Genomic DNA, 16,528 nt, shown 5'->3' with positions numbered 1-16,528 from the left:
GCCATGCTCCCTCTTTACATTAGAAATATGTAGACAATAATTTCTAAATAAGATTTTAAATAGATCATCACCAAACTGATTTGACCACAACATTTAATCAACAACACTTCTTAGTAATCAACATGAAATGACATACTTCTTTGTATCCTTGAGATGCATCCCTTGGCATGTTCCTTTCTACTCCTTGCATCATACTTTTCTATCTTCCCTTAAATCCAACCTCTTTTCTTCAATGAATAGGAACAAGCAATCTAATCCCCCTTAGTAGGTTATCTTTCTTTTTCTTCCATACCTAGATATGAGTTGATTCCTTGTGTTTATTTGCCTAACTGGGTGGAATTATCCCATTCCTTGAGCATACTTACCTTTGTTGATATTTTTTTTACTATATTCCTTTGAATATCTTTTAGGGCTAATGCTGATTCTTTTAACTGATTTTAGTCTCTTCATATTGTAGGTTATAAAGGATAGATCAACCACTAGGATTTCATAGTTTGAATCTTCAAAATCAAACATTGTTGTGTTCTTGCTCCATGCACCATTTTATACGTCTTTCTTTTGGGTGCTTAAATATATTTTTATCTCAACATGATCCATACCTCTATTTACAGTATTATGAAAAGTTAATTTGTTGCCAGATTTTCATGTAGTTGCTTTATGCCCAAAATTATTACACTTGTATCATTCAACATTTTTCAAAAAGGGGGAAAGGGAAGTAAACTTCTTACCAAAGCTTCCGCCTATCCAATTTCTTGGACTGTAATTCACTCTCTTCGTGCTATTGGGCTGTTGAAAATATTTCCTTTGAGGGAAAAGGCTCTTTGTGTTTGGTTGTTCAAACTTATCTTAGCAACTCGTGACTATGGATGAAACAATGAGTTCCACTTCTGTTGTTGCACCTTTTTTTCTTTTCTGGACACTTGGAGGGAAGGTGATTTGCATTACTACAATAGAAACATATGAGGGGCTTCATACCTTTGTTTTGATTTCTAGAGGTCTTTTGGTCTCCTTGGTGTTGCGTTAGTTTCTCTACCACTGTATTGTTGTGGTTTTTTCCTTTAACCCAATTCATGGATCCCTTTAATGATGTTGCTCGGTCACTGTCATATTGAATTCTTGTCTTAGCCCGAGAGAAACAATGGCTAGTTTGAATCTCCTTAAATTATTCATAATAATTTTCATGATTTTGATGATTCATCAACTTCTCATTTAATGTCTTATTCTCTTCTTCCAGCTTCATATTTATAGCTCTAAAATTCTTAATCTCCTCAAGAGATTATATGAGTTTTTTCTTCAAATAGATATTTTCTTCAAGATCTTTCAACTCAATAGAGGAGCAACTAGATTCACAACGAGTATATATTTCACTCTCATCTTGTTCAAAAGTTTGTTTCTCTCCACTAGAGGTGGTCCCATTATCTTCTTGACCAATGTCTAGATCTATCATTGCTATTAAGGTAGCTCTATCTTGACTACAACTTGATGAGAAAATCTCACTTTCACTAGTACTTGCAACTGAGCATTTTGAAGATAAATGACTTATTGTTCTACAATAACAACAAAACAACAACTTAATTGTTGATTGCATATTCTTTGGGTCCTGATCATTGAATTTTCTATTGATATAGAAGAATCATCATCTGATTCATGATATTTAACATTATTTGAATCTTTGATTGATTCGTCCTCCATGTAAAGCCTCTTGACATCACATACATCTTGCATGTCTACTTCATAGATGGACTGCAGCTTGCCCCATATCTCCTTCGCAGTTTTAAAACATATTACGTTTTCAATATCTGACTTAGACAACCCTTTCATGATTTCCCTTGTGGCTTATCTATAAAACTTATCATTTATTACTCCACACTCCATAGATAGCCATATATCCAAATCAATAGCTTGCAAGTAGATTCTCATCCTTACCTTTCAAGTTGTATAATTTAAGCCATTCAAAAATGGAACTCCATCTTAGGTAATAATATCTTGGTTCTCCTTGATCCCCGGTCTTCGTTCTAGCTGTTAAACTGACCCTAAATGACACTAGCTCTGATACCAATTGTTAGAAACAAAGGAAACTATGACACTACTGAGAGGTGGGGTGAATCAGTAGTGTGGGAAAATTATACAAATTTTAGAAATTAACTCTTCAATCACTTTAGCTATTTATTCATAGATCAACAACACAACACAATCATGTAAAATATAACATTACATTCACATGAGAAAAATATATACACAAGACACCAATATTCTTTTTGTTACAAGTTTCAACTTGATTACATCATTTCCCCACATGTTACTACTTATCGGTTTATCAGTTGTTACTAAAACAAAATTCTATCCTTACTCATTTATTAGCTACCACTAAAAGGGACTATTCCCCCTATATGTTTATCAGTAGTCATAGGAAGACACTCTTTTCCTTGATCGTTTGTAAATCTCTACTGAAATGGACTCTTACCCCTTCTCGTTTATCAGTCTTTGTTGAAAGGGATTCTTGCCCCCAAATATTTACTAGCACCCACTAGAAGGAGCTGGTACCCCTAATCTCCAAGATGCAACTTGCTAGCCTTGTTGATATATATTACATCCATTTTCACACTAGAACCAAGAGACCTCTTACCTCATAAACAAGTAAATTTTGCTCACTGCAACTACTCACTAAAGCCACCATACAAACACCTTCAACAATCTCTAGTTTCAAATAATTCACCATCACCTTCCACAATTTATAAACACTGATACAAAACACAATGCTCTTCTTACCAACATCATCAATACCAATCACTAATAATTCATACCAGCATCGTGCAACCTCTAATCAACACACTATGTTCTCACATGCAACACCTTAGCAACATTCTACTACTCTCACAATTATATTACACACCAACAACAAGAATCGGATACCGAATCTCTGTTGCACTCCACTCAACTAGATTCTTTGTTGCTCAAATTCTACTTTTATATAATTCTAGATTGAAATTTTTGAATTTATCTTTAGTTATCTTGTTGTCGAATATATGGCATGAATTAATATTTTATTCCTCTGACATGTTTATTTCATTCCTCTTACCGTGTTTAATCTTAATCTGTATTTCTAGGCTTAAAATTTGAGTCGAACTATTTTTTTTTTTCTCTTATTTCAGTTGATCTAGAGACTTTACAAGATTTAGCATTGCGCCTTCTAATTTTAGCTACAATATAATTTTCCTTAACTTCCAAAACTATTGTCAAACTGATAATTCCAACACTTTTTTCCTTTACCTCCTTTTTCAGTTCCTTTACCTATTTTTCTACCATAGAACTGGTCTCCATGACCTTTGGATAATTTTTTTAGGCACTAAGCCCTTTTGGGACCTGTGTGGGCCAAAACTCTTTCTTTAATGACTCTGTGTTATTGGTCCCATTTTTAAGCGAAATGACCAAGAAGTTGTCACTTAGCTGCTCCAAGAGCCTCCACAACTATTTATAATTTTGTGCCCTTGGTTATTACATGTGGCATAAGGCCTTGTACGGGCGCTTAGCCCATAGCCCACCTATCCCCAAACTTTATTTGTATGCACATTTGTAAACCTATTTGGGTATGTTCGCCAAGTCGTGGTGTCCCATGGGGACTGCCTGCCTTTTCTTCGATTGGTTGATGATGTGCCACTGTGGTGCGGTGCTTTCTGCCCGGCGTGTCTGCTAAGGTATTTTAACAATATCATTGGGGTAATACCTTTAGGATGTCTTCACAATGGCATCACTCCTACCACATGTCAACCTTTGAGTGGTGACACATGTCACATAAAAAGGGCCATTCGGGTGCCCAAAAACGTTGAATCCACCTGCCAAATGTCCATGTCGATTTCATCCTCTAACATCATTTGCACCAATCAATTTTTACCACCAGTCTTCTATTGGAGGAGACTGAAAATGTCCCAAGGTATTATTTTTGCGACTAATTCCTTTCTTAATTTTTTTTTCCAAAAACTGTTAGGTTCAAGAACTTCTCTCCTTGACACCACTCTTGAGTGTATTGTGGTTTCAGGAGGAGTGACTCTGGGGTGGATCTCCACCGTTGATCTACGTGATCAAAGGTGTGGTAAAACAGTCCCCATGAACACCACTTTTGTCTAATGTGTAGTCTTAGCTATCATCAAATAGTCACCATGTGGCCCGGTACTTTCCTTCGAGTCCATTCCTTTTGTGTCGCTTCAAAGTCCTTCAGGACGACTCTTTTCCTCTCGATGCTTAGCCAAGTTCTCTCCAAGATAAATTTCAGGAAAGCCCTAGGTGGTATCTGCTATCAGAGTGCGGACATCTCACTGAAATCTCATTGGTCAGGTTTTTTGCCATGTCCCGATGCTTAATTTTTTTCCTCCATATTTTAATCCTCTAGGGTGAACACGTCGCAGTACCATTGCGTGATAACATCATCCCACTCAACCTATGGGCAATAAAAATGGTTCCTACTATTTTTTTTCAACGCATCTCCTCAGAGCTTCACATAGAAGCTCTACCAATATTTGCTCCAAGTTTGGTACTTAAGAAAAATTTGGCTACGTGCCAATGGTTCACCCAAACACCTTTTAACTCTACAAGCTTTTACTTGGAGTAATAGAACTTTGACTGGCTCTATCTCTTGATCTAGAGGCAATTTTGAAACTTATGCATACCACTAGAAAGCTCTCTCTTTCACAACTCTATCCATCTGAGTGGTTTCCATCTTCTCCTTAGATGGTCTGTTGCACCAAAACTAGATCCAAAGCCTTTGCACCATTCCTTTGTCACCAATGATTTGCATGCTTTCCTTTGCCTTTGCTTTCCCTATGCCAACTTTGTTATTTCCTTTTCCTTTGTTGACTTCCATGCTCTCCTTTTCCAATGTTTTCCATTGGTCATCAATGACAACACATTCACCAATGTAGTTACTTTGTCATTACCTTTTTCCTTTTCCTTTGCATTTTCATTTTCTTTGCCCTTATCACCTTTTTCACTAACTTTTCCGTCAATGACAACACATTTCCAATAGCATGGTAGTGATTTATAGGGAGATATATAATTATTTTTGTAAATCAAATCAATTTCTGGATTATTTATGTCATTTCATTTTCATGTCTAAGAAATGTTCAAAGAATATCGAAACATTTTTTGGTCAATTTGCTAGGTTTTCATTATAATTTTCATAATTAAGTAGAAATTGCAGCACATGTTGCAAAGGAAACGTTGTAAGGTGGTAGCATAGGAAGGAGGAGCATAGAAGAAAAAAGAGGTGATATGTTATGCAATTTAATTGAATATTTAAAGTATAAATATGAATTTATTTATTTAAAAAGAAATTTTAGGTTTGGAAAATTGTTTGGATAAAGAAATTGGTTATTTATTTTTGTCTTACCTTATAGTTCAGGCTTTCTTTTTTTATCAAGTGCACAATTCAAACAACAAAGTGCAGTGTTGATTTTCTTGTTTTTGAAAATAAAACGCAAGTCCCATAAAAATTGTGAGAGAATATATTGAACCATATACAAACAACTTTTGTTTCCATTGATTTTATTTTTCCTTTGCAATTGCACCAGATGTTGCAAAGGAAACCTCGTAAGTGGATAACATATGGAAGAAGAGCATAGATGAAGACATGTTTGATATGTTATGTGATATAACAGTAGTCTATATGATAATCTAAGAATTAAACAAAATAAGAAGAAAAATACCAATGGATTGTCAATATTACATAAGAGTTTTATCAACCTTCGACAATTAGTTTTGAAATCCAAAAACATACATATTCAACGATGAAAATGAATGATTAAAAGTACCTTAAATGATATAATAATGTAGGAATGACATCAAATAGGTTGTGGGATGTACATTCCTGTCACCTTGGAAGGTCGATGCCTTAGAGGCACAAAAGGAGCCACCATGAAGGAATGAGAGGCAAAATCTGCTTCCATGGAACCAGGTCGTGGAGTTTTCAAAGATATTGATCATAAGAGTGATCAATAGGTAGACACTCTAGAAATTCTAGAAAGATGCAAAAAAGAGGTAGTTCCAAGGGATGATTGTCGAAGTAGTGCTAACAATTATGATGCTGAACAATCTTATCTTCTTCATCCAATTCTTCAACATTGAAGACTCCAATAAAGATGTGTCATGAGACATCATGACATCATGAGACCATTCCATAACTTAATGCCTTATCTCTATTAACATATGAGATACACACCTCAGACTAGATAATCCTTACTACAATGCTAATCACAAGGCCAGTCCATGCACTTCTTCTACATAAGTACTTTCTCCAATACCAAAAATACACTTATGTGGTAAAAGGATCAATTAACTGATGAGATGCACTACCACATGAGACCTACATATAAATGCAGCAAGAGTAAATTGTGAAATAAAACACAATATATTTCTGCAAACTATTCCTCTTTCTTTATCTGACTAGGAAAATAAGTACAAAATCACAGATACATGAAAAACACATTGCTTCTATGTAGATGTGATGTGTAAACAATGATATACCATTTTCTAGATCTTATGCAAGAGATTTTCAATTCAAACATGACTCGTTTTGTCTCACAAATGATATCCAAAATCCACACCCAATGTCCCAATTGACGTAGCAAAAACATAACTGACTTATTGACAAGATTCTAATAGGCCTACACCTAATGTCCCAATTGACGTAGGAGAAACGGAACTAACCTAATGACAACATTCTAAGAGGCCTTCACTTTTCTCTAGATCTAAAATGCAAAAACGATATTTGCAGTTCAATGATGGAATGAATCACCAATTGAGACTTGCATGCTCCAGATAGCCCATGCCATAAAGATACATAAGTAGCAAGATTAAATTTTGGAATGCAACACAAGATATTTCTATGTATTATTTCTGACATTATCTGACCAGGCCAACAAGTTTAGGTAAGTGACAACCACATTGCTTCTATGTAGATGTGATGTCAAAAAAATTTACAAACATTGTAGTCATGTCAATTATCATTGATGCTAAAGAAAATCATTTTTGAAGCTTGCAAGAAGAGACTTATGCCTTCCAAAGAACCCATAACTGATGTAAAATTAGAAGTTTTCTGTAAAAGGAACTAATGGCTTTTAAAGGGCCCTACATAGGCATGCCCTATTATGATACCACTATTTTGAAATCAGAACCACCAGAATACTAAGTAAAAGATGTGCCTTCTACATTGAGCACATTTTCTACTTTAGTCATCATCTTCTACAAAATTTGAATCATGGATCTCAACTTCAACTTCATTTCATCGTTTCTCTCACTCAAGGCATAACGACATAGGTGTTGGAGTCACTCTCTATGTCCTGCTTCACCCAACTAGATTTGGAGCTTTGTTGAATTCTTCAGGACTATTGGATGAAGATGCAGTAGATCCATTTTCACCAGGGGGACTTATATCACTCTCCTGTTTTAGCTTTGACTTTAGTGGTCCACTTTTCTTATTGAAAGGATATGGTCTCATTTTTCTCACTTTTTTCTCAGGGTATTTTTTGTAAGGTGATGGTTGTATAGTTTCACAACATCAACAACATTGTCAATAGAAGTAGGCTTCATCATTTCATTAATCAATTTTTCTCCCTGGGTTGGCCTTTTGGGTCCTCTCTTTCTAGGTACAGGGGCAATAGTTGTAGAATTAGTTTTTTTAGGGGTTTTTTTTAGGGCTTGGAGGCCTTATCAACAATAGGCGTCTTTGACCCCTTCCTAGGAATGGCTTCCTGATAATCATTGTCGTCATCTTCATAAATTCCAAAATTAGAATCACCATCACTAGCAATATTGGTCTTCTTTGTTCTCACATAGGTAATATTCCCTTTTGCACCAACCTTCCTTGGTTTTCTCTCTCCCTTCTCTTCATTTTCTTCTTCTTTGGGAATGGTTTCTATTGTATCATCTTCATCTAACATCTCAAAGTATATAGGGGAAGCCTTTTTTGCTTGTCTAGTGGTCTCTTTCTGCTTTGGTTTAAAATATTCAGTTGGTGAATTTTGTTTGTTTCTTTGATCCTCAACAAATGAAAATTGAAAAAAACACAAGTACTCAAATTACAAAATGAAAATTTATATTAGAAGAGACTGAACTACTTAAATAACAAAAGTTCTCTCTTGAGTAAATATCAATTGGTGAGAATCACCAGGTCACGGGGGAAAGAGCATAAAGCGAACAGTTAGGGTTACAGAGTGCGACAGAAGTTTTCCGCCATGGAATGGCGCAGAGGAGGGAGCTCTTCTCCCTCCTATAAGGAGGCAGTGGCCAATAAGGGCAAGAAACCTCCAGAAAATGTTAGAGGCACTTTTGAGGAAGGAAGAAGAAGCCTGGAAGAGGAAATAGAAGGCACCAAAATGAAGGAGAATAAAAGCACAAAAGACAAGGAGGAAGAGGACAAAAAATAGGGAACAAACGACAAAAAACAAAAGGGACCTTATAGACCAAAAGCTGAAATCACACCGAGAGTAGTTTTAAATGATCCAGCGCTGCAGGCGCACAAGGATCACATGAGGACTTATGCGATCATCTGCAAATTCATGGGTCTATGGCCCACTGAAAAAGCCTTACAAACTTGGATAAAATACCACTGGAAACCTAAAGGGAGCATTGATCTACATCTTGGGTCAAAGGGCTTCTTTACTGTGGTGTTCACAAATATTGAAGACAAAGACAAAGTGTTTCAAGGAGGGCCCTACTTCTATGCAGCGGCAGGGCTCTACAAGCCGCCATGGATGATGAATTTTGTCCCGGAGCACGAGACTTTTACTACGGTCCCGGTCTGGGTAAGACTGTATTCTCTACCTCTTGATTATTAGCATATGGAATCATTAGCATCCATAGGAAATAAATTAGGTAGGTTCGTCAAAACTTCTAAAGGCACAATAAGGGAAAAATACACCTCCTTTGCAAGGATATGTGTGGAGATGGATCTATCCGGAGCTCTTCTGGATGAGGTAATCTTAGAAGTTTTTGATGAAGGATGGGTGCAAACAGTAGAATACGAACATATTCCGTTTAGATGTCGTAGATGCCATGAACATGGGCACCTTCTCAGAGACTACCCCCTCAGTAAAGCAGAGAACAAAAGAAAAACTAACACAATGAAAGATATCAATAGCTTTCACAAAGTGGTACATAGAGGAAAAGGCCACAAAAGAGGGCCAAGGCAACACCAAAATGAAGGACAACAGGTTAGTAAGAACTAGTTCCAAGTTCTTGAAGAGGATGAAGAAATAACGGTAGAAGATAAAGCAAGGAATGGAAGTCCTGAGGAGAAGGAAAAAGAAGAAAACTGTGAACTCACACAGGAAAACGATAAACAGAAAGAGATCATGATGAGTGACACAGAACCAGAGATGGATCAGGAAATTACCCAGAGTGAGATGGAACTGGAGGACCATGAGCTACAAGAGATACTTGACAGAGAACACCTAGATACGGAAGGGTTCTTGATTAAGGTAACAACCGGTGGGGTAGATTCATTACCTCAAGAAGAGTTCAGTAGAATACAACAATTTTTTTTATGGAAAACTTAGGCTAAGGGATTGGAGGGGGAAAAAACTGACATGCAAAGTAATGAAGGTGTTAAAATGTTAAAAACTACTTCAGGATTAGCACATAGAAACCCAGGAAAGAAAAGAGGAAGAAAAAAGCAGAACGAGCTTTTGATGGAGTGTGGAAAGCTCATGATAGACTCAGGTAAGATGAAAAATCTAGCCAGTTACTCCTTTACAAATCTTTAATTATGAAGTTCACATCTTGGAATATAAGAGGTCTAAGCAGTAAAAGAAAACAAAAAATGCTTAGTAACAGACTGAAACATGCAACTCTGGATATAATTTGTATCCAGGAAACGAAATGTTCCATTCAAAAGTTAAGGCAAATACATAGCAATTGGCTCAGTAGATTTGAGTTTCTAGAAGTTAAAGCAGAGAATATAGGAGGTGGCATACTTACCCTTTGGAATCCCAAAAAAATAGGAATAATAGATGCTGAGGCATCGAGAAATTATTTATCAGTGGTAATTCAGCTTGTAGGAGAAAGAGGCACCTATCTAGTCACAAATGTTTATGGCCCTCAAAGGGTAGATGACAAACTCAGGTTTATAGAGTCCCTTGAGTATCTTAGGGTCAGACATGCAGGGAAACCTTGGATCATGGGAAGGGACTTCAATATGATCAAATCTCTTTCAAAAAAAAAGGAGGAACCAGAGCCCTAAATAAAGACTCTCTAGCCTTTCAAATCTTTTTAGAAAACATGAAGCTAGCTGACATTCAAACAAACAATGGCCTCTTTACATGGAACAATAAAAGGGGAGGAGATTCCTAGGTAGCCTCCAAGTTAGACAGATTCATTATCTCTGAGGATCTTATGCTTATAGATAAGGAAATATTAGCGAGAGCTCTACCCTTTGGAGGCTCAGATCACTAGACGGTTCAAATGGATATCTAGGGCATTGGTAGCCCCAGGAACAGACCTTTCAGATTTGAGAATATATGGATTTCACATCTAGAATTCATCAGCAATATTGAAAAATGGTGGGCAGAAGATCTACATATTTAGGGAACAAGAATGTTCCTTCTTCACGAAATATTAAAGCACATAAAGCTGAGGCTAAAAGACTGGAGTAAGAGTGAATTTTGTAATATTTTTGCTGGAAAGAAAACTATTGAAAACAAAATACAAGAACTCAACCAAACTATGATCAAGGAAGGCTTTGATAAAGACATAAATGATCAAGTGGAGAGTCATCATCAAGAATGGGAAAATTTGTGTAAACAAGATGAAATATTTTGGAGACAAAAATATAGAGTTCAATGGCTTAAAGATGGAGAGCGTAATACTAGATTCTTCCACAGCTCCACCATTGCGAATAGAACTCAAAATAGGATCTCTTTGATCAAGAATGAGGGTGGGAAGATACAACAATCCCATGAGGATGTAGAAGCAGTGTTAGCTCAGCACTTCCGAGGCATAACGCAAGAAAACAATCAAGAAAGAGAGCCTTACATCATGGACTTAACCATACATATTCCCAAGCTAGTGTCTAGAGAGGATAATTTCAATCTTAATAGGTCAGTGACTGAAAAGGAGGTCAGTGAGGTCCTCAAAGAAATGCAAAATGGCAAGGCACCAGGCCCGGATGGATTCAATGTGGATTCCTTTAAAGCCTACTGGAATATTGTAAAACAAGACATTTTGAGTGTAGTGGAGGATTCTAGGCTTAACAGAACTATTTTGAAGGCGCTCAATACCTCCTTCATCTCCTTGATCCCTAAAAAGGTCAATGCTCAAACACCAGAAAGGTATAGACCTATTGCTTTATGCAATGTGGTCTACAAGATAATATCCAAGGTGGTGGCCAATAGACTCAAACCTTTGCTTCCTACGCTAGTTTCAGGGGAACAATCCAATTATGTAGAAGGAAAACAAATACTAGATAGCATCATTCAAGCTCACAAGATGGTTCACTCGTTAACTAGCAAGAAGAAAGCAGGTATGATCATGCAACTAGACATAGCCAAAGCTTATGATAAAATGAATTGGACCTACATTAGGAAAGTTCTTATGGCATTTGGATTTGATCATAACTAGATCAGATGGGTCATGGCCCTGGTGACTTCTTCCAGCTTTTCAATTCTGGTTAATGTCTTTCCCTCTAAGGTTTTTCTCCTTAGACAGGGAGATCCGATATCTTCTTTTCTCTTCATCCTCATGATGGAAGGACTACGACGGTCTATCAAGCATGCTAGAGTTAGGGGAAAAATTGAGGGTCTTCAACTCTCAAAGAATGGATAGGCTTTGACCCATCAAAAATTTGTAGATGACACCATGTTACAGGGAATCCCCATGGTCAGGGAGGCTCTAGCGTACAAAAAAATATTGAATGACTTTGGTATGGCTTCAAGTATGGAAGCTAATATTTCCAAATCAAAAAGCTTTTTCTTTAATACCAATATTGCTATTTAGAGAAATATCTCCAGAATCCTTGGCTTTCAAAGGGATTCCCTCCCTTCTAAGTATTTTGGAATCCCTCTAACTGCTAAACCTCCACACAAGAGCATTTGGGAACCATTGATCAATAAGATGCAGGATAAAATCAGAAAATGGACCATCAGATCTTTAAATCTGGCTGGTAGATTGGTGCTAACATAAGCAGTGCTTCAAGCAATCCCAGTATTCATGTTATCAACACTCCTAGCTCCAAAGGGAGTCTTGCAGTAATTCAGAAATATCCAAAGAGACTTTCTCTGTGGCAAGGAAGAAACAAGGAAGAAATGGGACTTAGTCTCATGGAAAAAGATCTATAAACCCAAGAACCAAGGATTCCTAGGGTTGGATGATCAGGAGATTTTCAGCAATGTTCTAGGGGCCAAAGTGTGGTGGCGTTGGTTTAAATATCCTTAGGCTCAATGGGAAAGCATCTTGAAAGAAAAATATGCCAGCTCTTGGGAATATAATGACCTCATAAGGATGTATGGAAATATAAAGGGATCACCCATCTGGAACAAGGCCTCGGAAAATAGGGGCTTAGTTCAAAAAAAAAATTGGGAAATCAAAGAAGGAGATATAGCACTATTCTGGGAAGACAAATGGCAACAAGAAACAACTCTATTAAAAGAGGAATTTTTGGGCCTCAAGCATAGGACAGACACCCAAGGTTTAATAAAGGTCAGAGACTTTTGGGATCATACTCACAGTATAGGAAAATGGAGAACCTGGAGAAACATAGATTGCAGGGATGAAAGACCCATGAACATGAAAGAAGAGACTCTCAATTGAATATTGGACCGGAGGATGATTTTAGTAACTGAGGGGCATGACCAAATAAGATGGGGCAACAACAAAGAAGGCACCTTTAATATTAAAGAAGCAAAAGGCATTCTCCTTGAGTTGTAGTCCCATGCTATAGATCGGACCTGGCAGAACCTCTAGAGACAATAAGGATGGATGAATATTAAACTCTTCATGTGGTTGGTGCATCACAAGAAAATCTTGACCTAGGACAATATTGGAACGAGGGGTTTGATGGGGCCCTCCAGATGCCAACTCTGTGAAGACCAAGAGGAGACAATGGAACATCTTCTCAATAGTTGCATTTTCACCTCCAGGTTATGGGACACATTTGCCACCATTTTTAACCAGACTGACAAAGACAAAGAAAGTATCGCTAACACCCTTAGCAGTTGGTGAAGAAATTTTTTGAATTATGAAGTTCTTAACTTTGCGTGGGCTCTTGTGCCAAGCTTTATCATATGGAATGTTTGGAAAGAAAGGAATAAGAGAATTTTAAAAAATGAAAAAAATCCCTCTCTTCACCTGTTTGAGAAGATCTTAAAATAGCTTAAGGAAATAGTTGGAACCATAGTGAGAAATCTCCCCAAAAATCCTCCCTCAAAGGATGATTCAATAATTCTCAGGCAGCTGGGTATGTAGGGGCTCATCCCACAAGGCTTGAACAGAAAAGTTATCAACATGGAAACTAATAAGGAGTTCTGGAATCCTCCTCCGAAAGGTTTTCTAAAATACAATATAGATGGAGCTTCAAAAGGAAACCAGGGAACCGCAGGTTTTGGAGGGGTTCTTCGGGATGATGTGGGCAACATTCTCTTCCTCTTCCATTGTCATTTAGGAAAATCCACCAACAACATGGCGGAATTAATGGCTTTGGAGCAGTGCCCATAATTTCTGAAGAAGGATAATTGCTTAAATTTGATAATAGAAGCTGACTCTAAGTTAGTCATTAACTCGGTCAAGAAAATTAGTTGTAGAATAGAACCGGAAAAATTTTCTAAACATTGGAGGTTAATCCAAGTTCTCCAAATAATTCAGAGTCACCTTCAGGGACTACGCACGGTTAGGTTTAACCATGTGTGCAGAAAGGCCAACAAACTGGCAGATATTTTGGCCAACCAAGGAGTCATCTGCAAAGATAGTAAAGTTGCAATGGAGTGGCAAGTATTGCCTTAGTGTAGCCTAAAAGCACTTTGCCAAAACCAAGCGGAAGAGGATAAAGGAGTGTACCGAAAAAAAGCTAAAGAAGCAAAGTCTCAATGTTGATTTCTCTGTACGATTCTCAAATTTTGGTCAAAGAGGTCTTTGGGGGGAAGCAAACAATAGTCGGCCCCAACCACATGAGTTATTTCAAATTCAGAAATGTCTAGCATTTTCTGGACAGCCTTCTTAGTCTAGTGGAGGGTCAAAAGACAAAAGGCGGGAATCTTATCCTTTTCGGAGGATTTTCTTTCCCATAATTTCCCCTTTCGGGAAACAAAACCGCTTCCTGAGCGGTTTTCGATTGATCGCACCCCCCTCAAGCAGAATGTGGTTTTGGCATTTTGGAAGCAATGCCATACAGCTTCCAACACGTGGATGAGAGCTGTGACTGTAAACCACCCTCATCGCACACTAAATTTTGGCATCCTTGAACTGTGCGATATTTATCTCATCCGTTGGATCTCGCAAGGAAAATCAACGATCAGAGATGATCGAGTAGTTCGGTGGGGCCGGGGAGTTAATCACCGTGCTTCTTCTTGGTGCGACATTCTCCACCACCGTAGGATTGAGAAAATGGATTGGACGGTCGCGATTAAAGTGGTAGGTCTGACGAGCGATTGCGCGGGCAATTGTGGGGATTGTCACACGTCTTGCAATTCATATAGCACAAACATTGTTTGTATGCTAAAGGGTTTAGTTGGTACTTTTGTGGGGTTGAAGGGTTATATCTCAGACAGTTAGCATTTGGTCTTTTTTTTTCGGAGTCCACAATGTCTAGCGAACATTTGTACAATGTGTAAAATATACTTGAATTAATGAAACAGAAGGATCCTCTCTTGCTTCAGCCAAAAAAAATATCAATTGGTGCAAAAATAAATATGATGACGAACCTGATTGATCTGCTGATAAGCAATGGTTATAAGATGCCAGTTGATCCTACAGGCTGGTATCTAATTCATCATCCTCATCGCTTTCCACTTCCTGAAAATATATGATTCACATCATCCATGTTAAGGAAAAACATAAATTCGATCCTAGAAAAATAAATAGAAAGTAACTTAAACAAACCATTTGTTTTTTCACATGCCTTTTCTTGTCACCTCCACGCTTGGGTTTCACAATTTCTACCGATACATGTCAGGAATACATCAAAATAAATTCAACCACAAATATGACATTTATAACAATTAATTTAAATTTCAGTTGATTAAAACAACATTACCATTATGTGAATTAGTTGTAGTAAGAGAGGCAGTTGATCCCTGATCATAGGTGGTTGATTGGCAATCAGTTTTTTTAGTAGTTATAGTTATTTTGGTATTTTTCTCTGGTTTTTTCCTACTTGTCTAGAGATTTCGGTAGAATCATTTCCCATGTTACTCAATTCGTCATCCTTGGCCTCTTGCATTTCTTGAGCCTACAAAATTTACAGACAAGTGAGAGAAAATATTGCAACTCATTTATCATACAGGAAGAATCATAAAGATCTGGATCTACCAAAAGTGTCAAAATATGAGGAACATACATCCAACTCCTTTGTAAAGGGATCCACATATTTGTACCATAGATAATTTGGTGTTTCCTTTTTAAGCTCCTCAACATCACCCTTAAGCTTGTTTTGCTTAGGACATAATTGTTGTACTTTTTCTAAAGTCAATGTTCTTATTGCCATGGATAGAACATACTCATAATCTCCAGCATAGAAACCCTTTAATGTATCAATGTTGTCTCCAGGAGACTCTTAATCATCTGTTATTTCCCCATAAATAGCTTCCTCAACAGGTTTTCCCTTCTTGGGGAATGGAGTGAAGCCTTTGTTCTTCAATTTAATAAGAAACTCTGCATGTTTCCAGTTACTGACTATGATTTCATCATTTACAACCCCCACTCTGAATCTAAATTTATTGTTAAATTTCAGCAAATCAAGTTGAAGGTTGTCCAATTGGACTTTTTGAATTCACAATTTTAGTTCAATGTTAAAAGCGTTCAACCCAAAATTTTCTTGTTCATTATATGAAACAAAAACACAATTTGTCAGAATTTCAAAATTTCAATCCAAGGCATATTTTGAAGAGGCATTGCCAAAACAAGTTCTTGGGCACAAAGTGCTAAGCATTCAATACAAACATATAGCAACAATATCAAGGCAACATAATCTAATACGTAAAAAGGAAACAAAGAGGGAAAACACATAAATGGCAAAAAACAAAAGTGTTGGTAATGGTAAGCCATAAATATGGCCCTGGCTAAAGCGGAAAATAAAGAAAAACCCTACCTTTCTATTTTCATAGAATTCTAGTCGGATATGATAGAAGCCCTCTAGAACTACAACTTTATGAGGTAATCCCATTTAGAATTGGTCTTTAACTCATACATTTAAATACAAGATTGAAATCTACCAGAAAACTAAATAATTATGAATTTTAGGAATGTACCTTGCTTAGGGGTCTCATATTTATGAATGTTTCCCTTTGAGTAAAAAAGATGCATGTTACTTGTACTGACTGAGATATTTACT

General features: G+C 37.0%; 1 pseudogene; it reads right to left on the bottom strand.

The window, feature by feature from the left end:
• Positions 1-7,336: 7,336 nt before the first annotated feature.
• On the bottom strand, positions 7,337-15,682 carry LOC149256082 (uncharacterized; annotated as a pseudogene).
• Between the last annotated feature and the right edge of the window lie 846 nt (positions 15,683-16,528).

This window comes from Pinus tabuliformis, chromosome 7 (genome assembly GCF_031772625.1).
Source record: "Pinus tabuliformis cultivar Carrire ecotype Pingquan chromosome 7, CPIR1, whole genome shotgun sequence".
Lineage (NCBI taxonomy): Eukaryota > Viridiplantae > Streptophyta > Pinopsida > Pinales > Pinaceae > Pinus > Pinus tabuliformis.
Note: the sequence above shows the minus strand (reverse complement) of the source record. Positions and strands in the feature narration are given on the sequence as shown.